Genomic DNA, 27,947 nt, shown 5'->3' with positions numbered 1-27,947 from the left:
TCTCCCTGGGCCTGCGTTGGTTTCGTCTGGGTCCTCCGGTTTCCTCCCACACTTCAAAGACATGCTGTTAATTGGCGTCTGTCTAAATTGGCCCTCGTATATGAATGTGAGTTAGGGACCTTAGATTGTAAGCTCCTTGAGGGTAGGGACTGATGTGAATATACAATGTATATGTAAAGCGCTGCGTAAATTGATGGTGCTATATAAGTACCTTAAATAATAATAATGTGTTGCACTCTGTGTACAAATTTGACCTTTGAGCTCTACTTTTTCCCCAATGTACAGTGCTGTTTTCAGAATATACAAACATGCACTTTAGGATAATACATGCATATCTATAGACATGCATATTAAATATTAAAGTGTATGTACAGCCAAAACCTTTTCTTTTAATTTCAGATAGGGTAGGAAATGGTCAAAACCATGTCCAGGTCATTTTTGCTGTGTACCAGTATTATTTTAATACATCACAAAATTAAATTCATCCAAACCTGTAAAGTTACTGAGAAGTACATTTTAATATATAGGAAAGAGATGTCAAAACAGGTTGCAAGTGTATGTAAAGGGAAAACATGTCCCATTAGGGAAATTTCCCTTTACTTCATGTCCCTGAATCTCCCAAAGGTAGGGGCATTCCCCTCTTAGACAATTGGCGGCACAGGAAAAGGTGTCCCCATTGGAAGATTTTCCCCTCACCTCTTCTCTTATCTACTGACAACGCTAAAGGTTTGCATTTCTAGTCACTGACAGTGACAATGGCCACCAGGACAACAGACAGCAATAAAAAAATAAAAAAAAAACAGAATAACCTTTCCCCACTCCATCCAAAAAAAATAAAAAAATTGCCTGGAGATATACTTTGGTTGAACTCAATGGATGAGTCTTTTTTCAACCTGGCGTACTATGTATCTATGTCAGCAATGGTAGCCTTCATGTTAGGCTTATGACAGGTTTTCTTTAAAGCAACTGCAGATCCAGCATCTAAAGATGTGCTGTGTGCCAATCATTACATTCATCTTGTCAGCCTTGTTCTTTTCCTAACTCTAGAATATTATACTGAATGTATTTTTCTCCAATTCCCTGCACTGCCTCCTCCACACTTTCTTTCTTGTCACAGTCAGTCTCATAATTACACAGTGCAGACACTGCTGATTGTGGCTTCTGTGAGCATTGTGTTGCTCTAAGCTAGCCCACGCAAATCTGACTCACTGAGCACACTGGCACTGCAGGAGTTGGGTTGCTATCAAGTGAAGCATGCTAATAGACTGACAGGACTGGAAAATGGTATCTTACCCTTATTCCTATATTACTGGCCTAACAGATTTGCAGAATCTTAACAGGAGGACATTAAACAGATGGAAAAACGCCTAGAAAAATAATTTGACAGCTTCAACCAAGTTCTTAATAGAAGAACTGAAAGTTACTGCACATCTCCAGCAGGAAACACACCAATGAATTGTAAGGCTTCTTATATAATGGTAAACTGGTTACAATAAATAGATATTTTTCGTTTAAAACATCTTGCTAACTTTTTAGTTGTTCAAAAAAAAAAAAAAAATAGTAGGGAAAATAGAGCAACAGTACATGGGTAAGCTACATATGACTAAACAATCAAAAGCAGATTTCATTAGTGCAGGTGATGTTGTTAAAGCAGACCTTCAACCTCCCCACTCACTTGCTGTCAACTCACCCCTACCTTCTTCCGCTCTTAGCATCAGACTTTTTCTTAAGAAAAAAAAGCTGCAAGAACTTGGAAGAAACAGTTGGCTCCTGATGACATCAGAGAAGGAGATGGTGGTGCAGGACCAGGTGTAAAGCAGTAGAGCGTCGGTTTCCTACTGAACACTGCTGAAACCCGTGGTAATGTATGTGTTGTAAGGGTAGGGTTTATGTGCTGGAAATCACGTCCTCCATGTTCCCCTCCTCATTGGGTGCCAAGCAAGGAACTAAAGAGAGACCTACCCCAAAGTAGATTCTCCTGGGCTACGCTAGGCACTTTGGATAGGGTCATTGTCCTACAAACGAGGTACCTTTACTATAACAGACTTCAGAACTTTAGTGAAATCTCTAGATTTATTATACATCACCATGGTCTCTGATGCATTTAGGAGGGACACGCAGAGCCCTTGCCCTTTTCACCTGTCCAACAATATGGAGCCCTGCCATGCACCTAGCACTGACTCCATGCATACACTTCACGTAACTCTTCTGCACCTGTGTACAGGTTGGGGACCTCTGCAGTGCTGAACTGCTCCCATTGCTATGGGAGATAGACCTGCTCATGGAGAGAATGCCGACAACAACTCCTGCAAGAAACTATCCCACCTGTCACATGTACACTCTTACGACAGGCCGCTAGAGAAACCTTTGTTACCCTTTGCTAACCACTGTATCTTCTCACTGTATTAACACTTGAGGCGATTCAGTTCACATTTGCAGCGCTATACAAATCCTTCATTCATTCAACGCTTGTACTGTTATCTTCATATCCCAGCTATAAACTATATGTGCCGGTTACTTACATTACACCCCTTTAATAACTTCAGAGCAGGCATAGGTAAAGTTTCAAAAGCTTTACTGTAGAATAGGTTAACACGACAGTGCAATATAAACTGCAGTCTTTTCCTAACATCTCTATTACCTAACTCAGGCTTGTGCTGCCCCAGTATACCAGCACTGGAAAGAGTTCATTCTTAGCAGAGTGCCTTGGGTATAGACCAGTGGGTTAGATCCAGGAAAACCCATCAAGAAAAGAGCCGTAAAACTCAATTAACACTAGCCTTCCCAGCTGGGGCAGCAGTAAACTCTACCTACCTACATGTGCCCACATTTTTAGCAATGCAGTGTATAACAACACAAGTATTGAATAACCATGCTGCAACATAGGTACATAGTGCCATTAAGAGTGAATGGCACCCCAGCACACAAACATACATAAAGATACCACAACGCAGTAGTGTGAATCCAGCCTTGACCCCTTGAAGACTAAGCCTACCTAACATGTTATGCTTTAAAATTGCACACACTCGTGGAATGGTGACAAACTTCAGTACATAAAAATCTTCATAGGCGACGTTTTAAACATTTTTAATGGTTACCAGTTTAGAGTTACAGAGGAGGTCTAGTGCTAGAACTATTGCTCTAGCTCTAACAATCGTGGCGATACCTCATATGTGTGGTTTGAACACTATTTACATTTTCAGGCGTGACTTACATATATGTTCGCTGCTGCACGCTAGCACAGAGGGATGAGGCTCTTAAAAAAAAAAAAAATCTTCTTTAATTTATTACTTTTTTTTATTTTTAAGCCATCCCTTTAAAAGAATAATTTTATTACTTTTATTGCTGTCACAAGGAATGTAAACACCCTTTGTGACAGCAATAGTCATGTGTCAGGTAATTTTTTGAAGGGATCTGGGATAAGCCCCCAAGTCCCTCCTTTGCACTTAAAAGCTTTCAAAACGCCAAGTTTGGCTGTTTTGAATACTGACATTTTTAAAAAATCTGTTGCTTTTAAGGCCACAGTAAACCAGAAGTGGTTCTGGGTTACTGGATCCAAGACCTGATCAAAGCTGAATCCGGCCTTGTTCACATCTCCGACTAGCCGGTGGATGTGTCGGCTGGTCACTTGGGCCTCCGAGGGGGACAGAAGAGCCTGGGCAAGCTGTGAAAGGCGGCGGGGGACGAAGTGGTTTACAAGTGGCTGGATGGTGATTCCAGACTCCCTATATTACAAACCCTATTACTCATACACTAATAAGAGAGTAAACATGGCAGCCCCAGAATGCACTAATGTCTGCATGTATTGTATGGCCGTTGTAACATGAAAAAGCAGGTGGTGTATGTGGGTGTAAAGACAAATGGAAATCTACTAGATTAAGCACAAAAAAGAGAGGAAACCCAAACCACGGGTGTCACATGAGTCTTTCAGGAAAGCCACACTATGTCACACTGCTTAGTGTGGGACAACCTATTGGGCCTTATACTTGCGTGACTACTGTGAAGTTAGCTATAAATACATACAAAAGTGTAATTAGCAGAAACGTGGGTCCTGTGTGTTGTGTTAAACCCCAACCATACCTTTATTTTACTACTGTAATGCAGTAAGGTTGCATAAACTGTAATAGATAGGTTCATCCTTTGTGTAAATCTCCTACACTATAGCAGAAAGCTGAACAGAACTCTTGACTAGTGATGAGCCGAACATACCTGGATTCAGTTCGAGCCAGGTTTAGTGAACATGACTAAGGTTTAGGTGCTAAATCTGAACCCCATTGGGTTCAGATTTAGGGAATCAAATGTTAAAAAACACAGTTCTGGACATTTTCTGGGAAAATAGGCAAGGGATTGCCAAACACATAGAATGGGGTGGGGGGCACTGCACTGGGGGACATGTACCAAAGCAAAAAAATATTTAACAAAACTCCTTTTTTGCAAGGAGCAGCGATTTTAGTAACGCTCACAGTAAGCCATTAAAAATGCAATACTCCAATAAATAACATGCCTGGGGATGAGTGCACAATCCTGAGGCAGGGACTTTTTGTTTGTGGTTTCTAAAATAAGGTTTAGCAGCCTGTGATTTCATCGGAATGTGACCACTTAAATTGCCTGCAGAATGACAGGTCCTGGTCGCTTTGCTCTGTTTGTAAACGGCTGGGAATTCCATTTATCTATACTAGGCCCTTATCCTAGATGAGTGTCTGCTATAGATGCCAATGGGGTCCCCAGACAAAAAATGGTGAGTGTGGACCCCCCACCTGAACCATACCAGGCCACATGCCATTAAAACATGGCAAAATACTTTCTTCCCAAGTTGATGAGGACAGGGGCCTCTTACCCACTACAAAGGCTCAGTAATAGTGGGTGTTTGCAGGTAGGGGGCTTATTAGAATCTGCATGCTCCTTGATGCCATCCCCCCGCATGTGAATGAATAAGGGGTTATTCATGAGTATTCATTCACAAAAAAAAGTAAAGTGTAAATAAAAACACAAACACAGTTTTCGAAAAAAATGTCCCAAAATGTAGATCACTATGCCCAATGCCTGCTGAAAGAAACTGACTACCCTAACGCAATGACAGACAATCGCTAAATGATATCCCCTTTTCAATAAACTGTCATTCGTAAAATAAGGGGAGGGGCAGGGATAGTTGTCACATCATTACCCAAATATGGCCATGGTCATATTTGGGCAATGTTATTACTCAAATATGTTCATGTGACTATATTTTGGCAATGATGTCACCCCATTATCCCTGTTCCTTTGCTATCATGGTCTGGGATTCCTGGCCAAGTAAGTGAATTGGATGGGTGATTCTTTAAGTACCATTGACAGCAGGAAGCTGTCATGTTAGTCCATGGAGAATGCTTTAAATGTTCAGCATTTGATTGAACACCCAAACAGCAAGTGTTCTGTCCAAACTTATGTTCGTACTGAACACTCAGCTCTTACCTACTCTTGACACTGCTCTGGGCCTTGATATAGCAGATAGTTACTCCAAATAACCACAATACATTAAATTCACAACAAATTCATAGCTAAGTTGTAACTGTAGCATAAGTGAGGCAGCATTTTTTTTAGGGGGGGGGGGGATGAAGTAAAAGAGTTGCATGTTACAGTGTAGAAACATCTGATCTTTATTGTCTGGACAACAACAATGAAGCAGCAAGAGATTTGGACAGAGTACATATAATTTTATGCGGACTTGTTCCTCTACCGCCCTAACTTCCATGCTTATTTTGGTGCCTAGAACAACCAGACACAAAAGGGGCCATTCAAACAAGTGTCACAGTTCAACAACGCAAAGGCGCTTTTGTCTGTCCTCTGCGATCTTTGTTTTCACCATAGGGATAGGCTTTAAGCAGGACAAATACAAACATACAAATGGCTTTTTCATGAAGAAAAGGTGAGTTTTCATTGGAATTCATCTAATTACAAAAGCTTCTTGTCATGAACAATGTAATATAAAAATAACTTATTTCTAACAAAGCACGCAACATGTGGACTTCTGGATTCACAAACACAGTCGGAGATGGAGACTTTACAAAACAGAGCTCCACCCTATCTGTTAAGACGAGGCCATGATGTATTTTTTCCCAGCTCCACCTACTTCATGACACAAAAATCTCAGATGTAAAGTATGGTTTGATGGGGACATATACTTTCTGCAAAATTATACTTGCCCTATTTGTCTAACACCTCTTCCCCCCTTGTCCTCAAATAAACCTACCCTCAGCTGTCCAAGCTACATACCGACTGGGTTCTTGCAGCCATAACCCACTTTAATGTTTAGAAGAACTGGCCTAAATCTTCCTTTTTGAGCATCTCCTGTATTCAGGAATAGACTGTACAAGCACTGACAGCAGGAAAATTATCATATAGCTGGATGTAAACAATGTATTAGACGGCGGCGGGTGCAAGCACCCGGTTAGCATGCAGTTCGGAGGAGGAAGAATGCATAGGTTAAGGTATGTAAAGGAGAGAGTAGGCAAACAGGATAAATATACTTTCTGTGAAAGTATACTGAAACTTTAAGGCCACATTCACACAGGCAAATTGATTCGTACACCTATTGGAGAGGTTGTCTTCACCTGCATGGGATGCACAGATGTTTCATGCTGTCCGGTGCAGGACACCTGCTTAAATCAATGACAGGCAGCTGGCTGCATGGACCTGTACAGATCTCTACGCTTATCCCGCAGTGTATCTGTGTATTTGATGCATGGATCAGGATGCAGGCGGACTGTGTTCTGATCTGTGCATTGGAATCTGATGTTGTCTTGCTGTTTTTGGCCTTAATACTTTGGGTCATTTAGGGCTCAGACGGGTGATTAAACTCGTCCTTCGTGCAGAGCCACTGGTAGATGTGTGTGCACCCACCTTAGCGCTGAAGAGCCTCTGCTTTCGAATCCATGCACCCGCTCCTGCACGCATGTCAAACTTTGACATGCATTGTGTCCATGCAGCTGCTGTGTGTGTATCCACTTCTTTGGGTTGCTTGCACGCAGCTCTGAGGTGGATGCACACACACCTGCCAGCAGCTCTGCACAGAGGAGCCCTTACTTGGAAAAAGCTTGAAGCTTATGAAATCAGAATCTGTCACACAAGTACTGAAATCATTTTACCAACCAGGCACATAGCAGTTTCAAAAGTGAAAGCAGCATTGGCGGCCTACATTTTTCTCAGTACAGGTTTATTTAAAGAGAAACTATAATTTTTTATACTGTTTAAACTATGTTTTATATTAGACGGTTTACGCTACCATATGTACACAATCTTTGTCTCACAACTAAGGCCAATAACAACGTTGATCTGATAGAGACACCTCAAGGCCACTTTTGCTGGTGGCTGACCATTCAACTCTGAGCAACACTGTCTCACCACTACCAACCTCACCTTCAGGACTAGAGACATGCATTGAGCTCTACAGAGACCTCAAAAGAATAATTGACCCCAATCAACCTTCCATCATTTATTGACCACCTATTGACACCTAGGCATTTTGCTGAACCCCCTGGCCATTTTATTGACCCCTTGGATACAGTGGGTATAGAAAAGAATCACCCCCCCCCTTTAAAATAATCCCATTTTGTTGCTTTGCAGCCTGAAATGAAGACAGACACAGTTTTTGTTTTATCCAGCTGTTTTTATCCAACTGCAACTTATAACATCTAAGTGAAAGATATAACACCAACATATCTGGAAAAAAAAAATAAAAAAACAGAATCACTGAGTTGGAAAAATGATCACCCCCTTGTGTCAGTATTTTGTTGAACCACCTTTTGCTTTAATTACAGCCTTTCCCACAGGCTTTCCACCCAACGGACTCTGTTTTGCTCAGCGGTGGATCGATCCGGTGGATGATAGGTCCGTCTCCTTTCACTGTGTGGAGACAGACCTGTCAGAGCCCCACTCTCCTCTACGAGAGATAGGATGAAAATGGACCGCCTGTCCGTTTTCATCCGATCCTATCTGATCTGCCAGACGGATGGATAAAAGGAGTTTTCTATCTGTCTGGATTTCATGGACAGGATTGGATATCAGCGGATGTCAATGGACATGTCCCCACTGACATCCGCAACTACATAAAGGTGCATGGAGCTTCCGATCAGGTCCGCCTGAAAAACTGACAGGAGACCTGATCGGAGCACCCGTGTGAAAGGGGCATTAGTCTGTTGCAATATTTGCTCACTCTTCATTGCAGAACTGCTCAAGTTCAGTTACATGTGATAGTGACCATTTGTGGACTGCAGTCTTCAAGTCATTCCACATAGTTTCGTTTATGTTGCATTGAGTAAATACAGCTTGATAAAAAAAACTGTGTCTGTCTTCATTTACAATTGCAAAGCATCAAAATGTGATTATTTTAAATGGGGTTGATTCTTTTTTTTACCCACTGTAGTTTGTATGACTTAAGCCTTGAACAGAAAGGGTTGAGTCGTATTCTGTTTTTTGGCCTTTACAATGAAATATTTCTTAGTTATCTGACAAACTACTGTACATTGTTGATTTCCCTACTGGTGGTCTCAAACTGATTGGTAAAAGTCATTCATTGGTAAAAGTTCATTCAGATGCCATTCTAGGGCCTGGTTGCCCATAGTGTTTCAGAGTGACATGAGAGGATGCTGGTCAATATTGTACAATATTGTAGAAAAACAACCTTATGTTGGTACTATCTTTGTAAATATGTACACCTATTACTAACACTTTGAATAAAAGTAGTTTGTATATTTAGGTAGCACAATATCATGCAACATAAAGAAGCACTTTAACATCTCCCTTTCTAACGACTTGTACAGAGCTGTCACTTGTTTCCTTCCGGCCGCGCTGTGCACTAAACACAAGCAAGAACATAGTGGCTTTTCTGCTGACGTGCCCCCACTCACTAGCTGTAGCTTCTAGACTCTAGAAATGAATCAAGTCACAGTTTTGATGGCCAGACACAGCACACTTCCTATAACAAATGTTCCATATAACACACCACTAGTTTATGCTGCTGCTACTTTTACCCATTGTGGGCACAGAAGGTTTCTAAAAATCAGTTGCTTTCCTTTCCAGCAGCTATTTATCTGCATTTACTACTACTACTTACCAGGTCATGATTTCCTTAAAGTCCCTAAAAACCCCTTCTCTTCTTTACTGCATTTACTACTACTATTACTACTCTTTAGAAAACTCTAGTAGACTATCAAATCATAGCATATTCTTTTCTCTCTTTCAAAGGATGTGACTGAATTTTGGGGTGTAGAAAATAAACCAAGAAGGAGGCTACTCTATTTAAAGTGTCACTAAACCCACATAATAAACTATCAGTAAATGGTGTATTACATGCTGTTTATACTCACTCAGTCCCTATGAGATTTGTTTTCAGTATTCTGCAAAAAACCTGGTTGATCCTGCTGTTCTCTATTTCTCCCTTCTGTACAAGTCCCCAATTCAGCTAGGGATTTTGCAGAGCAGTGTTGGCAGCTCTGCTCATACTCAGTTTTTAGTGAGTTTCTATGTTGAGCATTTCCTCCCTATCACACCTGAGCAGCCCATGTGACTTCAGAGTCACACATGTGGATGTATACACAGTGGTAAATGACAGCACACTCATCGGCTGTTCGATCGTTCGCCGAATTGCGAACGTTATGGGCCGTTCGCGCTAAATTCGTGTGGCGCGTCACGGCCCATAATTCACTGCGGCATCGCAGTGCATTGCTGGCTGATGATTGGCCAAGCATGCACTATGACCCGCATGCTTGGCCAATCACAGCGCCGTCAGTAGAGAGAGCTGTAATTGGCCAAAGCCAGGGTGGCTTTGGCCAATTATGGCTCAGGGGATTTAGTACACACCCCACACTATATAAGGCCGCCTGCACGGCGGCCCTGTGTAGTGTGTGTTCCGGTGTGCTGAGAGATAGAGAGAGAGAGAGACAGTGTCATTTGATTTGAGTTAGATAGATTAGGCAGAACAGTCAGTCAGTTAGCTGCACTTACAGTGTATTGTGTATATATATGCATCCCAGGTGTTGCATATATATATATATACACTGTATTCAGTTTAGCTAGATCCGTTCCTGTTATCTTCTATCTAGACTATTTACATTTAATGCAGTGCGTCCTGCTCACAGTGTTCAGCTAGATCCGTTCCTGCTATTTACATTTAGTGCAGTGCGTCCTGCTCACAGTGTTCAGCTAGATCCGTTCCTGTTATCTTCTAGACTATTTACATTTAGTGCAGTGCGTCCTGCTCACAGTGTTCAGCTAGATCCGTTCCTGCAATTTACATTTAGTGCAGTGCGTCCTGCTCACAGTGTTCAGCTAGATCCGTTCCTGCTATTTACATTTAGTGCAGTGCGTCCTGCTCACAGTGTTCAGCTAGATCCGTTCCTGCTATTTACATTTAGTGCAGTGCGTCCTGCTCACAGTGTTCAGCTAGATCCGTTCCTGCTATTTACATTTAGTGCAGTGCGTCCTGCTCACAGTGTTCAGCTAGATCCGTTCCTGTTATCTTCTAGACTATTTACATTTAGTGCAGTGCGTCCTGCTCACAGTGTTCAGCTAGATCCGTTCCTGCAATTTACATTTAGTGCAGTGCGTCCTGCTCACAGTGTTCAGCTAGATCCGTTCCTGCTATTTACATTTAGTGCAGTGCGTCCTGCTCACAGTGTTCAGCTAGATCCGTTCCTGCTATTTACATTTAGTGCAGTGCGTCCTGCTCACAGTGTTCAGCTAGATCCGTTCCTGCTATTTACATTTAGTGCAGTGCGTCCTGCTCACAGTGTTCAGCTAGATCCGTTCCTGCTATTTACATTTAGTGCAGTGCGTCCTGCGCACAGTGTTCAGCTAGAGCCGTTCCTGCTATTTACATTTAGTGCAGTGCGTCCTGCTCACAGTGTTCAGCTAGATCCGTTCCTGTTATCTTCTAGACTATTTACATTTAGTGCAGTGCGTCCTGCTCACAGTGTTCAGCTAGATCCGTTCCTGCTATTTACATTTAGTGCAGTGCGTCCTGCTCACAGTGTTCAGCTAGATCCGTTCCTGTTATCTTCTAGACTATTTACATTTAGTGCAGTGCGTCCTGCTCACAGTGTTCAGCTAGATCCGTTCCTGTTATCTTCTAGACTATTTACATTTAGTGCAGTGCGTCCTGCTCACAGTGTTCAGCTAGATCCGTTCCTGCTATTTACATTTAGTGCAGTGCGTCCTGCTCACAGTGTTCAGCTAGATCCGTTCCTGTTAAATTCCTACTGACCGGCAGGCTTGTCTGGTTACAGTATATAAAGCTACCTGAAGAAAATTACAGGTGTTCTATTTGATCCTATTAGTACCACGGTCAGGCAGCTAGACTATTTACATTTAGTACAGTGCGTCCTGCTCACAGTGTTCAGCTAGATCCGTTCCTGTTATCTTCCTACTGACAGGCAGGCTTGTCTGGTTACAGTATATAAAGCTACCTGAAGAAAATTACAGGTGTTCTATTTGATCCTATTAGTACCACGGTCAGGCAGCTAGACTATTTACATTTAGTACAGTGCGTCCTGCTCACAGTGTACAGCTAGATCCGTTCCTGTTATCTTCCTACTGACAGGCAGGCTTGTCTGGTTACAGTATATAAAGCTACCTGAAGAAAATTACAGGTGTTCTATTTGATCCTATTAGTACCACGGTCAGGCAGCTAGACTATTTACATTTAGTACAGTGCGTCCTGCTCACAGTGTTCAGCTAGATCCGTTCCTGTTATCTTCCTACTGACAGGCAGGCTTGTCTGGTTACAGTATATAAAGCTACTTGAAGAAAATTACAGGTGTTCTATCCCAGCTTAGTGCAGCTACAGGCCATTAGTATGTCTGGAAGGCCAAGAAGGAGAGGCAGACAGTCACAAGCCAATAAGAGAGGGCAAGCAGGCTCTGTGTCTAGTGCTGGTCGTGGAGACGGTGCATCCTCATCAGCACGTGGCCATGGGACACGCTTGGCCTTTTTTTCGGCAGCTGGCCATGTTGAGCCGCAACATGCGGAAGACTTGGTCGAGTGGATGACCAAGCCGTCCTCATCCTCCTCATCCTCTCTCACCCATGCCCAGGGTGCTTTGTCTGGCAAAGCAGCGGCCTCTTCCCTCAGCTCAATGTCATCAGTGACTCCTTCCCTAGCTCCACCATGTCCTCATGAGGATTCCCTCGAACTGTTTGACCACAGTGTTGGGTACATGCTCCAGGAGGATGCCCAGCGTTTGGAAGGCTCTGATGACGATACTGAGCTCGATGAAGGCAGTAACATGAGCGCGGACAGAGGGGGTGCCCAAGAAGGACAGCAATCTGGCAGTCATGCTCCCCCTGCTGCAGCATACTGCCAGGTTTGCTCCAGTGATGAGGAGGGAGGGGATGATGAGGTCACTGACTCAACGTGGGTGCCTGATAGGAGAGAGGAGGAGGAGGAGGAGGAGGAGGAGGAGGAGGAGGCGGCAGCACATCACCAACGAGGCAGGATGCCCTCCAGGGGCCAGCCTAAGGGCAGCACATTGACTGCATCACACCCCAAAGCTCCACATGTGCAGGGCGCTGCAGTCTCTGCGCGTTATTCAAAAAGTTCTTTGGTGTGGGCCTTTTTTGAGACGAGTGCATCAGATCGCACCGCTGCTATTTGCAACATATGTCTCAAGCGTATCTCGCGTGGCCAAAATATCTCCCGCTTGGGTACCACATGCTTGACCAGACATATGTTGACCTGCCATGCAGTTCGTTGGCAAGCGTATCTAAAAGACCCACACCAAAGAACAAAGAGGATCTCTCCTTGCTCCTCATCAGCTGAGATTTCCAACCCCACTAGACCTTCAGTCCTCTCTGAGACCTGCAGTGAGAGGAATGAAGGTGTAGAATTAGGTGTGTCACAGCCAAGTACTTGTGGGCAATCTGCTTTTGGTACACCGACGTCAGATTGTACCAGGCAAATTTCCCTGCCCCAGCTTCTGCACCGCCGAAAGAAGTTTGCTCCCAGCCATCCACATGCCCAGCGGTTGAATGCTAGCTTGGCAAAATTGCTAGCACTTCAACTGCTGCCTTTTCAGTTGGTAGACTCTGCCCCCTTCCGTGAGTTTGTGGAATGTGCGGTTCCTCAGTGGCAGGTACCCAAACGCCACTTTTTCTCACGGAAGGCGATTCCGGCTCTCTACCGGCATGTGGAAGGCAATGTCCATGCCTCGCTGGACAGGGCGGTCAGCGGTAAGGTGCATATTACCGCTGACTCATGGTCCAGCAGGCATGGACAGGGACGTTACCTAAGTTTCACGGCGCATTGGGTGACTCTGCTGGCAGCTGGGAAGGATGCAGGACAAGGTGCAGTAGTGTTGGAGGTTGTTCCGCCACCACGCCTCCAAAATGCTGATTGTGACACACCTCTCTCCTCCACCCCCTCCTCTTCTTCTTCCTCCATGGCCTCTTCCTCGGAACCAGCGGTGCTCCGTAGGCGTTCAAGGGGCTACGCAAGTACGCAGGCCAAAAGATGCCATGCGGTGCTTGAGCTGGTGTGCTTGGGGGACAGGAGCCACACTGGGGCAGAGGTTCTGTCAGCTCTGCAGGGGCAGGTTCAGAGGTGGTTGACGCCACGCCAACTTAAGGCAGGAATGGTGGTTTGCGACAATGGCACCAACCTCCTCTCTGCCCTCCGACAGGGACAAATGACCCATGTGCCCTGTTTGGCTCACGTCCTTAACTTGGTGGTGCAGCGGTTCTTGGGCAGGTACCTGGGCTTACAGGATGTCCTGAGGCAGGCCAGGAAATCTGTGTGCATTTCCGCCGGTCATATAATGCCAGTGCTCGGCTGACGGACCTCCAAAAGGAGTTTAACCTGCCCAAGAACCGCCTAATCTGTGACATGCCCACCAGGTGGAACTCAACGTTGGCCATGCTGCAGCGGCTGCACACGCAGCAGAGGGCCATCAATGAGTACCTGTGCGACTATGGCACCAGGACAGGGTCAGGGGAGCTTGGTTTTTTTTCCCCACGCCAGTGGGCCATGATCAGGGATGCATGCACTGTCCTGTCACCATTCGAGGAGGCCACGAGGATGGTGAGCAGTGACAGTGCATGCATCAGTGACACTGTCCCCCTTGTCCACCTGTTGGAGCACACGCTGCGTGGAATAATGGACAGGGCACTTGAGGCAGAACAGAGGCAGGAAGAGGAGGACTTCCTTAGCTCTCAAGGCCCCCTTTATCCAGACAGTGTTCCTGCGTGCCCGCCGATCACACAGGAAGAGGACGAGGAGGAAGAGGAGGAGGAGGAAGATTGTGTCAGTATGGAGGTGGAGCCTGGCACTCAGCATCAGCAGCAGTCTTTAAGGGATCAGTCCCAAGAAACACATGGACTTGTACGTGGCTGGGAGGAGGTGGCTGCGGACCATGTCGTTCTTAGTGACCCAGAGGACTCCGGACCGAATGCCTCAGCAAACCTACGCTGCATGGCCTCCCTGATCCTGCAAAGCCTGCGTAAGGATCCTCGTATTCGTGGTATCAAGGAGAAGGACCAATACTGGCTGGCAACCCTCCTTGATCCACGTTACAAGGGTAAGGTTGCGGACCTTATCTTGCCATCGCAGAGGGAGCAGAGGATGAAACATCTTCGGGAGGCCTTGCAGAAAGGTCTGTGCAACGCGTTCCCAGAGACTGGGAGGTTACAAACTCCTGTTTCTGGACAACGTGTTGCTGAGGCTTCGGTCAGTCAAAGAAGGAGCGGTGGAGAAGGTGGCCGTCTGACCGATGCGTTCAGACAATTTTTTGGTCCGCAGCCCCAAGGTATGATCGGTTCCAGCAACCATCGCCAGCGTCTGTTTTACATGGTGCAGGAATACCTAGGGGCAAGATCAGACTTGGACACCTTTCCCACCGAAAATCCTCTGGGTTACTGGGTCTTGAGGATGGATCACTGGCCAGAGCTTGCACAGTATGCAATTGAGCTACTGGCCTGTCCTGCATCCAGCGTTCTTTCGGAACGCACATTCAGTGCTGCTGGAGGCGTGGTAACCGATCACAGGGTGCGTCTGTCCACCGACTCGGTCGATCGGCTGACCTTCATAAAAATGAATGAGTCTTGGATCACCACCAGCTACCAAGCACCTGATGCTGATGTAACCGAATAATTTTTTTTGAAATCTCAGATCCCTTCAAAGACTGCCTATGCTGATGCTGAGTGACTATCCCTGAGTAATTATCCTCTTCCTCCTCAATCATCACGCTGATAGCTTGTAAGAACATTTTTGGTTCTGGGCGCCACCACCAGTGCCTAAGGCACAATTTTTCAGCCCCTGTTTAACAGGGGCGTGTAATTACAATTTTTGATGTAATACTTTGCAGCAGGGCTCGTTCCTGCATTCCAACTAGAGTGTCTGTGAGGGGTTGCAGTGTTGTGGCACCAGCACCAGTGCCTAGGGCCCAATTTTTCTGCCCCTGTCTAACAGGGGCGTGTAATTACAATTTTTGATGCAATACTTTGCAGCAGGGCTCGTTCCTGCGTTCCAACTAGAGTGTCTGTGAGGGGTTGCAGTGTTGTGGCACCAGCACCAGTGCCTAAGGCCCAATTTTTCTGCCCCTGTCTAACAGGGGCGTGTAATTACAATTTTTGATGCAATACTTTGCAGCAGGGCTCGTTCCTGCGTTCCAACTAGAGTGTCTGTGAGGGGTTGCAGTGTTGTGGCACCAGCACCAGTGCCTAAGGCCCAATTTTTCTGCCCCTGTCTAACAGGGGCGTGTAATTACAATTTTTGAAGCAATAATTTGCAGCAGGGCTCGTTCCTGCGTTCCAACTAGAGTGTCTGTGAGGGGTTGCAGTGTTGTGGCACCAGCACCAGTGCCTAAGGCCTAATTTTTCAGCTCCTGTTCAACAGGGGCATGTAATTACAATTCTTGATCTAATATTTCACAGCAGGGCCCTGTGAGGGCTTACAGTGTTGTGGCCACAGCAACACCTAAGGCCCAAATTTCTGCTGAGTATATAGGGCAGGACCCTACTTTCAAACATCTAACTTACAAACGACTCCTACTTGCAAACGGAAGGAGACAACAGGAAGTGAGATGAAATCTACCCCTAGGAAGGGAAATTCTCTCCTGTAAGAGTTAATATGGGAAAACAATTTCTCCTTTCCACTGATGCTTTCCAATCCTTGTTCCACAAAAAAACCCAAATTTTCAAAAAACATTTTTCATTGGGACAAAAAAGTGAGGTGAAATCTTCTGAAGAGGAGGAAAGACAGCAAAACAAATGTCACAGGGGTGATAACCCTTCCCTATGTTTTCCAAAAAGCTTAGAAAAGATTTTTTGGCTGGAGCTAAACACGTTAAAAATGTTCAAAATTACAAACAGATTCTACTTAACAACAAACCTACAGTCCCTGTCTTGTTTGCACCGCCTGTATACTGCTGTTCAGAGTATATAGGGCCTGGTGGCCCCACACCTTTCCTTATTTTAATTTGGGTGCGGGGTTCCCCTTAATATCCATACAAGACCCAAAGGGCCTGGTAATGGACTGGGGGGTACCCATGCCGTTTGTCTCACTGATTTTCATCCATATTGCCATGACCCGACATGACATTAAACCCGCAAGCAGTTTTAAATGAGATTTTTTCCTTTAAAAATGACATTTGGTGCAGGGACTGTTCTAAACATGGGAAACACGCGTCACTTTACAGGCATACTATAGACACCCCCCAGGTACGATATTTAAAGGAATATTTCACTTTTTTTTTTTTTACTTTAAGCATCATTAAAATCACTGCTCCCGAAAAAACGGCCGTTTTTAAAAGTTTTTTTTGCATTGATACATGTCCCCTGGGGTAGGACCCGGGTCCCCAAACCCTTTTTAGGACAATACCATGCAAATTAGCCTTTAAAATGAGCACTTTTGATTTCGAACGTTCGAGTCCCATAGACGTCAATGGGGTTCTAACGTTCGTGCGAACTTTCGGTCCGTTCGCGGGTTCTGGTGCGAACCGAACCGGGGGGTGTTCGGCTCATCCCTAGTCCTCTTCCATGCCCACTAACCAGCTAAACACAATGGGGCGGGATAGTACATGTAGATTCATGGAGGCTTACCCTCCCTCTTATTCTAAGACACAGGCTAGAGGGGCATGACACAGCCTGTGACTGGCAGAAATCCACATCATGTTATTTCCACAAAATAATAAAGATTTCAAATATATATTTGTATGACAATTTATAACAGTTTATTGATATAAATTATTTATTTTTACTCTGCATTCCAAAGACAATTTTTTAATATGTGACCAGTAGCAGAGGACTAGAATCTCCTCCTGCTTATGTTTCCTTACAGACAGGCTGGGAAAGATCTGGGTCATGTGAGCGCTGTATATCGATTAGGAAAAAGGTACTTTTTAAAAAATATATAAATAATTACAGTGCCATCATTCACATACAGAAAGAGAAGGGATAATGTAAATTAAACAATGTGTGTTTAGTGTCACATTCAATGGTAGTGCAATTTTAAACTGTCGATTTACTACTATATACAAGAAGTTTATTATTAAGTGCAATGTAAAAAAAACATTAAAGCTAAACTTTAATGGCTATTTACACAATTCAAATGTATATATGCAGGGGCTATTTCACCTCCCCAAAGGTTCATAGCTCTGCCCAGAAAATCCTAAGATTTACAAAAACTTGGATGGTGACCTGACTTCTCTCTACTGCAGTTACAGAAATACAGTCAGGTGACATCCTCACCAAATCGATAAAATTATTATTTTTTTCTCCTCCTGTCAGAAGGTTCCTTGTCACCCAATGTTATTCCAGATTTGCCCCAAGCGCTGAACTTCTCTATTGCAGGGTGATTGCTGTCATACAGGGAATTACTCATACAGAGGCTCATATCAAACTAAATTCAGATACATACATTAGTTGCAATTAAAAATATGTGATACTGCTTGTCTGTTTACACCCGACTGCCATTCGATACGATCCACCAGACAAATGTGGAATCCATCTGTTTTTAGTGGACAGGATCAGATTGGATGTTGGTGGGTGTCAATAGACACATGTCCGTTGACACCCACAGCTCCATAGAGGAGAACGGAGGGTCAGATGGGGTCTGCCTAAAAATCTGACAGGCGGACCCGATCAGTCTGCCTGTGTGAAAAGGCCCTTAAAGTTAATAAGTTACTACTCATTAGAGCTAGGTTCACAATGTCACGAGTCCAGGAACGTGTATAAATCGCACGTGTTCCCTGACCCATAGACGAAACATGCTGCTCTTTTGCAGATGCATGCGGATGCCATTAGTTCGTTATGGCACTCCATGCATCGGAAAATGCAGCGTGTTTTTTGTGTGCGAAACCATGCGGATCTGTGCCGCAGCATTTTTAAAAAAGGGTTGGGGATTTTTCCCAATGTTTCCCGCAGCAACAGCAGCCAATTCAAATGAATGGGATTCTGCGCCCATGGAAATGTGCCCAACAGACCCGCTACAGTGGGAATCAAGCATTATTTATTCTCATTATTTATCTGAAATTATTTATCTGAAACAGCTAATAGCTATAGATTCTGAGATTGGTCAGCTGGTGGGGTCTGGAGTGTGCTTCCGTTTTACATAGACATGAGGCTCTTTACCTGGCCACAGTTAGGTGGACCTGGTAATGATCACCTAATGTCTATTGCTACCTAAGGGTTCATCCACTCTGCGCAGTCAGGCATACCGAATTTTCGCAAGCACCCAGAGACAGAGAACAGTCTGTGACTTTGTTTTTTGTTTTTTTATTAGAGGGCAATGTAGTAATGTCACATGACCGTTTTACATTCTGACTGATCAAATCTTTTTAGAACAGTAAATCAATAAACTGGTTACTCTGGTGATTCTGAAAGTTCTGAGGCCAGATGGTCAGCAGTGGTGGCTGGTGCTCCATTTTTTTTTGGGGGGGCGCCAACAAAGCCCAAACCAACCCCATACCCCCCTGCCTTGTCACTCGCCCGCGATAGGGCCTACAGACAGGCAGATCGATAGACAGAGAGATAGATAGGCAGACAGATAAATTAATAGGCAGACGGACAAACAGAGCGATAGATAGATAGATAGATAGATAGATAGATAGATAGATAGATAGATAGATAGATAGATAGATAGATAGATAGATAGACAGATAGATAGACAGATAGATAGATAGATAGATAGATAGATAGATAGATAGATAGATAGATAGATAGATAGATAGATAGATAGATAGATAGATAGATAGATAGATAGATAGATAGATAGATAGATAGATAGATAGATAGATAGATAGACCTGGTGAAAGTGAGGATATACTGTAAACCATGGCTGTAGCAGGACACAGTGCTGGGACCCCTCATGGTATACACAGTATACAGGAGATGTGTAATGAAATGTTCCAGCAGATTGCCGGGTGAATGGCTGGAGGTTGGTTCCTGGGGCAGAGGTGAAGCAGGGCGCCCTCCCCCTTCAGTCCGATCACAGATCACAGGATGAGAAGACTACAGTACAAGGTATATGGGTGGACAGGTACTGACAGAGTGTCAGATCACATTACCTTGCTTCTTCGTTCATGGAGCCAATTTCACACTGGCACAGAAACCGGAAGTGATGCCGCTACCCGGGGAAAGCAAAGCCTATGTCCTACGGCGGTGCCAATCAACAGAAAGACATCAAGAAGAATGACACATAAAGGAGTGTGGAGGTGCTTTGCATTGTGCCACAAAGCATCACAAAACCCGGCAAATGAAGCGTCAAGTGATTGCATTGGCGTCACGTTTCCCATAGTGCACTGTGTCTGGTGCCCAAACACAGTGCATTTAAAGGGCCTTTTTTTTGTTAAAGGGCCTTTTTTTAGTGACTAGCTTTGGGGGGGGTGGCGCCCGTGCACCCCCTATGGACCGCCACTGGTGCTGGCCATCATTCAAACACAGGAGTCCAGCGGTAGCAGCAGAAAGGAAGAGTGAGTCTTCAGGAGATCGTTCTGTAATGGAGGTGAGTACTAAATGAAAGCTGCTTTTTTGTTTTAGGACTTACGTTTGTAAACCCAAAGTTAGCCAAAACCTTTTTTTGTTACAGGTAGTACAGGGAATTTATTTATTTATTACCGTTTTACCATTGGGGGATTCTGCTCACTTCCCATGTGGTCACTAGGACAGGAAGAGGGCGGATCGTTTCTGCTATGGGGACAGAGACAGCAAAAAAAAAATCTGACATATGTTCCGTCCTTTCTGGACCCTACAGTATCTGTAACAAAAAAGTTCCACTTTTTCAGTTTATGAGGTAAACATTTTATGTTTCATTTGACAGTGCTATGGAGCATTATGTTAATGACTGACTTCTGTCCTGTGGCTCTCACCTCTCCTACATAATGCTTATGGTAGACAGTATCTGACTGTCCATCAAAACCCTATTTCCTTATACATTCTTATAAGAGAAAAGCGCATTTATACTATTTCATGAGAATGTTTACAAGAATTGCTTAGACTCCTTTTACATTAGGGGGTCTCCAAAGTGCGACTTTGATGCGACTTTTGGTGTGACTTTGATCTGACTTTAAATTCTTCCGGACCAAAGTCTCATAAAAAGTCGGACCAAGGAAGTGTCAGTAGTAATGGCTCTCATAGAAAAAATCTGAATCTCACATGTCTTGCGACTTGGAGTTTTACAAGTCAGATCCCAAGTCGCACAAGTGTGAAAGGAGCCTTACTGTAGGTTGTCTCATATTAATCTGACTGAGAATCTGATAAAATTTGGTGTTCTCGGGCTAGGATAGAGAAACCAGCTCTTTATACACAGTACATATGCTTGACATTTCCTTTTAACAGAAAGTGACACCTAGTGGTGAAAGCAGTTATTAACAGATATATTTACAATCTGATTCCTCAAATTTACGGAATAGGTCCTTTCATTTGTAACATTTTTATTTATTTTTGTTATAGTACTGGTATTCCATTTAGGGTTCCTTTTCACCAATTCCGGAACACACAGTCTGCTGATTCTTAACGAAACCCTCATGCATCCCTCAAACGTGGGTGCATTTGTGGCCACTAAAACACATGGTACCGCAGTACCATGCGGTTTGCCATGGCATGATTTTAACAGTCATGCCTGCTGTACTTTTTGTGCATTCCTGGGCATTTGGCAGCCCACTGAAATTAATAGGCTGTGAAAAGCATGGAAATGCATGGGAAAGCGCAACAACGCGCATGTGCAAATGCGCCCTTTATAGGGTGAACCGGCCCTGTACAACCACTTTTACCTACAGGTAAGCCTACATTAAGGCTTACCTGTAGGTGCTTGAAATATCTCTTAAACCTCCACAGTTTAGGAGATATTTACGATGTCATCGGCGCATGCACGCTTTAGAAAGGGAACATCGTGCGTTTCTAATAGGGGTCATGCCGTGACTGGCGGCTCCTGTGTGCATGCATGGGAATGACGTCGCATGACTCCGGCCAGCCACAGAGCCGGAGTTCACGGCCCCAGAAGGAAGAGGGGCGAAGATGGACACTCCCTGCTAGTGGGGACAACGGTGACATCAGGTAAGTGACACATTATAGACTACTATGCGATGCATAGTAGCCCATTATGATCTACCTTTGCAGGGAAATAAAGAGGAAGTAAAACCCACCAGGGTTTACTTCCTCTTTAAGGTGGAGTTCCAGTCATTTTTTTGTTCATAAAAAGTCAGCAGCTACAAAAAGTGTAGCTGTTGACTTTTAATAAACAGCCACTCACCTGTGTCCCACGATCCAGGGATGCACTCACCCGTACCGTGTTCTCCCCGTGTCCTCCCTCGACGGCGCCGACATCTCTACTATGGGCACCCAGCTGTGACAGCTTGTGGCTTCACAGCCGGGTGCCCACTGCGCATGTGCGAGCGGCGCTGCGCCCTGTGACTGGTCCCGAAGTCTTCTAGAACCTGCCATGTGTCCCAGAAGACTTCAGGAAGGAGAACTTCCATTTCTGATTGTCTAAGGCGACCGGAACGGAAGTAGGAGCAGGTACCTGTCAAAACCGTTTCACAAACAGGAGGAGGCCTTAAAGCAGAAGTTCAACTTTAGGGTGGAACTCCGCTTTAGAGAAAATCCTAATCAAATTGTTAAAATCTCTTATATATTTTATTACATTCATTTAATTTTACATTTTGCTTACAATCTTATAGAATCTTTAGCATTCATTACACAAATCCATTATGAGGCTGCCTGTTGTAGGGTGACAACTGTTTAGCAATTGTGCTGTGTTGTCACCCTTTCACATGCTCCCCAGGTGGACAGTACAGTTGGCCATGTTGACACACCTTGTAAAGACATGGTTCAAGGGTTGTGATGCATCAGGAGGCCATTCCAAAGCAATGCTGTGCAGCTGACACTAGAACAGTGCTCTGTTACAAAACTGGAGCAGCTCAGAAATATCAATGTAAGCCATACAATTAGACCCCCATATAGGCAGCAGGGCAGATTATCACCTGCATTAACCATCATCTCACTGACACTGCATGCCTCTGCTGATCTTATCACACATGTACAGGAAATCATTACTTATATGTGGTACCATAATGCTTTGTTCAGGCTCAGTGTTCTGTCCTACATTGTTCAAAGATAGAAAATAAGGACTTGATGACAGAACATCGCCTAACAAGTAGATCTTATGGGCACATTGCACTTAGCTAGGAAACACCATCTGTTCCGCCCCTAATTAAGCATGTACAAAAACATTTTTTCATTAGAAGCAAGCATTACACAATGTACCGGCATAAAATAACACTGCATAGATCTAATATGCCTCTTAGTGAACAATAGCAGCCGTGTCATGGAAATCCATTTAATCTTGGCTCATGTTCTTTTTTTTTTTAGGAGAAACACATTATTTATCATTAAATATTTATTCTATGTTCACATTAACTAAATATGGAAGCGTACTTTCAAAGGTGTAAATTATTTGCGTCATTACTTTATTGTTACAAATAGTTTGTTTTATTTCCAAATTGTGTTTCCATTATTTCTAGCCTACTCTTAATAATCTAAATTATCTTGAAGTTGGTAAGTTGGTAAAATTACTTTATGAGGCTCCCCACACGTTTACTTCCTTGAGTCTTGTGTTACAGTTGTGTTCATAAGTTTACATACCCTGGCAGAATTTATGATTTCTTGGCCATTTTTCAGAGAATATGAATGATATAACAAAAACTTTTCTTTCACTCATGGTTAGTGTTTGGCTGAAGCCATTTATTATCAATCAACTGTGTTTACTCTTTTTAAACATAATGACAACAGAAACTACCCAAATGACCCTGATCAAAAGTTGACATACCCTGGTGATTTTACATGCACACAAGTTGACATAAAGAGGTTTGAATTGCTATTAAAGGTAACCATCCTCATCTGTGATATGTTTGCTTGTAATTAGTGTGTGTGTATAAAAGGTCAATGAGATTCTGGACTCCTGACAGACCCTTGCATCTTTCATCCAGTGCTTCACTGACGTTTCTGGATTCTAAGTCATGGAGAAAGCAAAAAAATTGTTAAAAGATCTGCTGGAAAAGGTAGTTGAACTGTAAAAAACAGGAAAGGGATATAAAAAGATATCCAAGGAAATGAGAAAGCCAATCAGCAGTGTTCAAACTCTAATCAAGAAGTGGAAAATTAGGGGTTCTGTTGAAACCAAACCATGGTCAGGTAGACCAACTAAAATTTCAGCCACAACTGCCAGGAAAATTGTTCAGGATGCAAAGAAAAACTCACAAATAACTTCAGGTGAAATACAGGACTCCCTGAAAACATGTGATGTGGCTGTTTCAAGATGCACAATATGGAGGCACTTGAAGAAAGATGGGCTGCATGGTCGAGTCATCAGAAGAAAGCCATTACTATGCAAATGCCACAAAGTATCCCGCTTACAATACGCCAAACAGCACAGAGATAAGCCTCAAACCTTCTGGTACAAAGTCATTTGGAGTGATGAGACCAAAATGTAGCTTTTTGGCCACAACCATAAACGCTACATTTGCAGAGGAGTCAACCAGGCCTATGATAAAAGGTACACCATTCCTACTGTGAAACACAGAGGTGGATCGCTGATGTTTTCAGGATGTGTGAGCTACAAAGGCACAGGAAATTTGGTCAAAATTGATGGCAAGATGAATGCAGTATGTTATCAAAAAATACTGGAGGAACATTTGCATTCATCAGCCAGGAAGCTGCTCATGGGACGTACTTGGACATTCCAAAATGACAATAAACCAAAACACAAGGCCAAGTCGACCTGTCATTGGCTACAGCAGAATAAAGTGAAGGTTCTGGAGTGGCCATCTCAGTCTCCTGACCTCAATATCATTGAGCCACTCTGGGGAGATCTCAAACATGCAGTTCATGCAAGACAGCCCAAGAATTTACAGGAACTGGAGGCTTTTTGCCAAGAGGAATGGGCAGCTTTACCATCTGAGAAGATAAAGAGCCTCATCCACAAATACCACAGAAGACTTCAAGCTGTTATTGATGTTAAAGGGGGCAATACACGGTGTTAAGAACTGGGGTATGTAAGCTTTTGATCAGTGTCAATTGGGTAATTTCTGTTGTCATTATGATTTAAAAAGAGTAAACACAGTTGATTGATAATAAATGGCTTCAGACAAACACTAACCATGAGTAAAAGAAAAGTTTTTGTGTTATCATTCATATTCTCTGAAAAATGGCAAGAAATCATAAATTCTGCCAGGGTATGTAAACTTATGAGCACAACTGTATGTATTCATTATGTTCAATGAGTAAGCACTGCCGTGTCACACATTTCACAGAACACACAGTCACTTCCAGTGCTCAGAAATCTGCCAAAGACACAAAGTACAGTGTGGATAACATCTGTCAGGAATACTCTATGGATGCAGCCCTCCTCAGACGGGGAAATCCAGTGTAAACTACAAAAAAGCACACAAGAGAGCGCAAACACCCAGTGGATCACCTGCTTTTTTTGTGTGAAAGAAGAACATAGCAGATGGGTACTCACAAAAGTAGAAGTAAAGAAGGCATTAAAAACATGAAGCACAATCCAGTGCAGCAATCATATGATAGAACAAGTAATGCCGTGGTGCTGGTTAGCTGACGCGTTTCGGAGGCGCACCCCCTTCCTGAGAGCTAAGCCAACCAGCAAACAACCATACTCGGATATATATATATATACTTGTATATATACTGTCTACTAGAGCTGCACGATTCTGGCCAAAATGAGAATCACAATTTTTTTGCTTAGAATAAACACCACGATTCTCTCACGATTCTCGGGGCGTAAAATATTTCACAGTATACAAAAAAAATTGGGCTAACTTTACTGGTTAGTTATTTTTTTAATTCATTTAAAAAATTGCATTTGGAAGACTGCTGCACAAATACAGAGTGACATAAAATATTGCAACAACCACCATTTAATTCTCTTTGGTCTCTGCAAAAAAAAAAAAATATATATATATATATATATATATATATATATATATATATATATATAATGTTTGGGGGTTCTAAATAATTTTCTAGCAAAAAAAAAAACATGATTTTAACTTGAAACCAACAAATGTCAGAAAAAGGTTTAGTGTTTAAGTGGTTAAACTTCCCTCATTTACACACCAAAGTGTATTCCTTTGATCTAAAGAACAAATCGTTACAATCTTTATACTTAGTTCCACTGCTAAAGAATGCTGTGATACTTGGCAGACTGCCTGTTTTTTTTTTCTTTTCTTTTCTTTTGATGGCTGTCTGATTCAGCAAAGCAGAGAATTCTCTGCATAGAAAGAATAGGCAAAATACTTTGTCAAGATCGCAAGGGGAAAAAAATCGAGATAACGATTCTTAACGATTAATCGTGCAGCTCTACTCTCTACACTCACAAATGCACATCTGTGTGGCCCGTGTGATGGCGGAGCCTGGGTCACAGACTGGGTCAAAGGTTAACCATCCTAGGTGGATCAGAACTGTGCCCTTTGGGTAGTTCTGTCAGCTTAAAAGCACCTTTACTCGTAAAGACCTTATGTTCTTGTTTCCCACAATAAATCTATATATCTAAGTAATGCACTAGATGTTTGCGCCTTCCTGTGTGCTTTATTGTAGTTTACGCATTTCACAGAGCGTGCCTTCTGAACTATAGAGGTGCTGAGAGGAGGAGTTTCTGGAGGCGGAATCAGTACAGGGATTACAGCTTTCAGGCAGGAAGGTACCATGGGATATGTAGTCCTTAAAAATGGAAAGTAAACTGCAGAGGAGAAGCTGAAAAGCATGCAGGGAATGTAGGAAGTTGTGGAAAGAGATGGCCGGCAGACAGGCAGAACTCACAACATGAAAGGAGATTTTTCAAGTAAGCTTATATTGTATTTTCAGAAATAACTGTTGTTTGCATTGTTATTACAATGCTGATGTTATAATATGAAAGTGTATGATGTGACCATAGAAGTCCTTTAAGTATATTAGAGGTAAATTCTGCAAAAGTGAAGCCAAGCGAACTCTTAACAACTTCAATACCGGGCATTTTCACCCCCTTCCTGCCCAGGCCAATTTTCATTTTTCAGTGCTGTAACATTTTTAATGACAATTTCGCGGTCATGCAACACTGTACCCAAATGACATTTTTATCATTTTTTCCCACAAATAGAGATTTCTTTTGGTGGTATTTGATCACCTCTGCGGTTTTTATTTTTTGCGCTATAAACAAAAGAAGAGCGACAAGTTTGAAAAAAACACAATATTTTTTACATTTTGCTATAATAAATATCCAGATTTAAAAAAAAATAAATACATTTCTTCCTCAGTTTAGGCCGATATGTATTCTTCTACATATTTTTGGTAAAAAAATTGCAATAAGCGTATATTGATTGGTCTGCGCAAAAGTTATAGCGCCTACAAAATAGGGGATAGATTTATGGCATTTTTATTATTTTTTTTACTAGTAATGGTGGCGATCTGCGATTTTTATCGTGACTGTGACATTGTGGCGGACATATCAAAAACGTGAAAATATTTTGGGGCCACTGACAGTTATACAGCGATCAGTGCTATAAATATGCACTGATTACTGTATAAATGTCACTGGCAGGGAGGGGTTAACACTAGGGGGCGATCAAGGGGTTAAATTTGTTGCCTAGGGAGTGATTCTAACTGTAGGGGTAGGGGACTGACTAGGGGAGGAGACCAATCGGTATTCCTATATACTAGGAACACACAATCTGTCTCCTCTCCCCTGACAGGACGTGAATCTTTGTGTGTTTGTGGGGGTGCTTAAGCACACCCAAGCACCCACCTGGCACCAGCCCTGCCAGGGATAAAACCAGGGACAGACTTGACCAGGGACAGTTTCCTCAGTGCAGGGACTGTCCCCGGAAACTGGGGACATCTGGTCACACTATGTTAGGGGGATCTATTGTTACTGCCTGCAAATGATCTATTTTACTGCTTTTCTTGTTATCATTACAAAATTCTATACAAATTACTTAGCACCCCAAACTGATACTTGGTTCTGTATTCTCTAAAAGGGCAGTACTGGGAGGTGGGTAGGGGTTGGAACCAAGGGATGGTGCTCGGAGGTGGGTAGGGGCTCAGACATATTGCACAGAGCTAAGTTGTGATGGATCCTGTATTGAGGAAATATGGAGATAATATGGCTATTACTGACCTCCCTAACTGAAACTGCTAGTTGCCTGTCTGTCTTGCTGAATTTATTAGTTCCTGAGAATCAAACCTGGGTCAAATATGAAGGTCAAGCGTCTGGATTCTACTCATACCTGTTCCAGATCAGTGACTCACAAAGTAAGGAAACCACTGGAACACCATACAGGCAGGCAACTAGCATTTTGAGAAGGAGAGTAAGGCCTCATGCACACGAGACGCTGTTAAACGCACATTCAGAGGCAGTTGGACACTTTTTTCAACTGCCCCTGAACTCATTCAATGTTATCCTATGTGTCCATGTACACAGTCTTGTTTTTTGGC

At 43.3% G+C, this 27,947-nt stretch overlaps 1 protein-coding gene across 1 annotated transcript in view; it reads right to left on the bottom strand.

Moving 5' to 3' along the window:
- AGAP2 (ArfGAP with GTPase domain, ankyrin repeat and PH domain 2) overlaps nucleotides 1-27,947 on the bottom strand; it is a 466,034-nt gene that overhangs the window by 423,093 nt on the left and 14,994 nt on the right. The gene's annotated exons all lie outside the window — the stretch shown is intronic.

This window comes from Aquarana catesbeiana, linkage group LG02, assembly GCF_042186555.1.
Source record: "Aquarana catesbeiana isolate 2022-GZ linkage group LG02, ASM4218655v1, whole genome shotgun sequence".
NCBI classification, from domain to species: Eukaryota; Metazoa; Chordata; class Amphibia; order Anura; family Ranidae; genus Aquarana; species Aquarana catesbeiana.
Note: the sequence above shows the minus strand (reverse complement) of the source record. Positions and strands in the feature narration are given on the sequence as shown.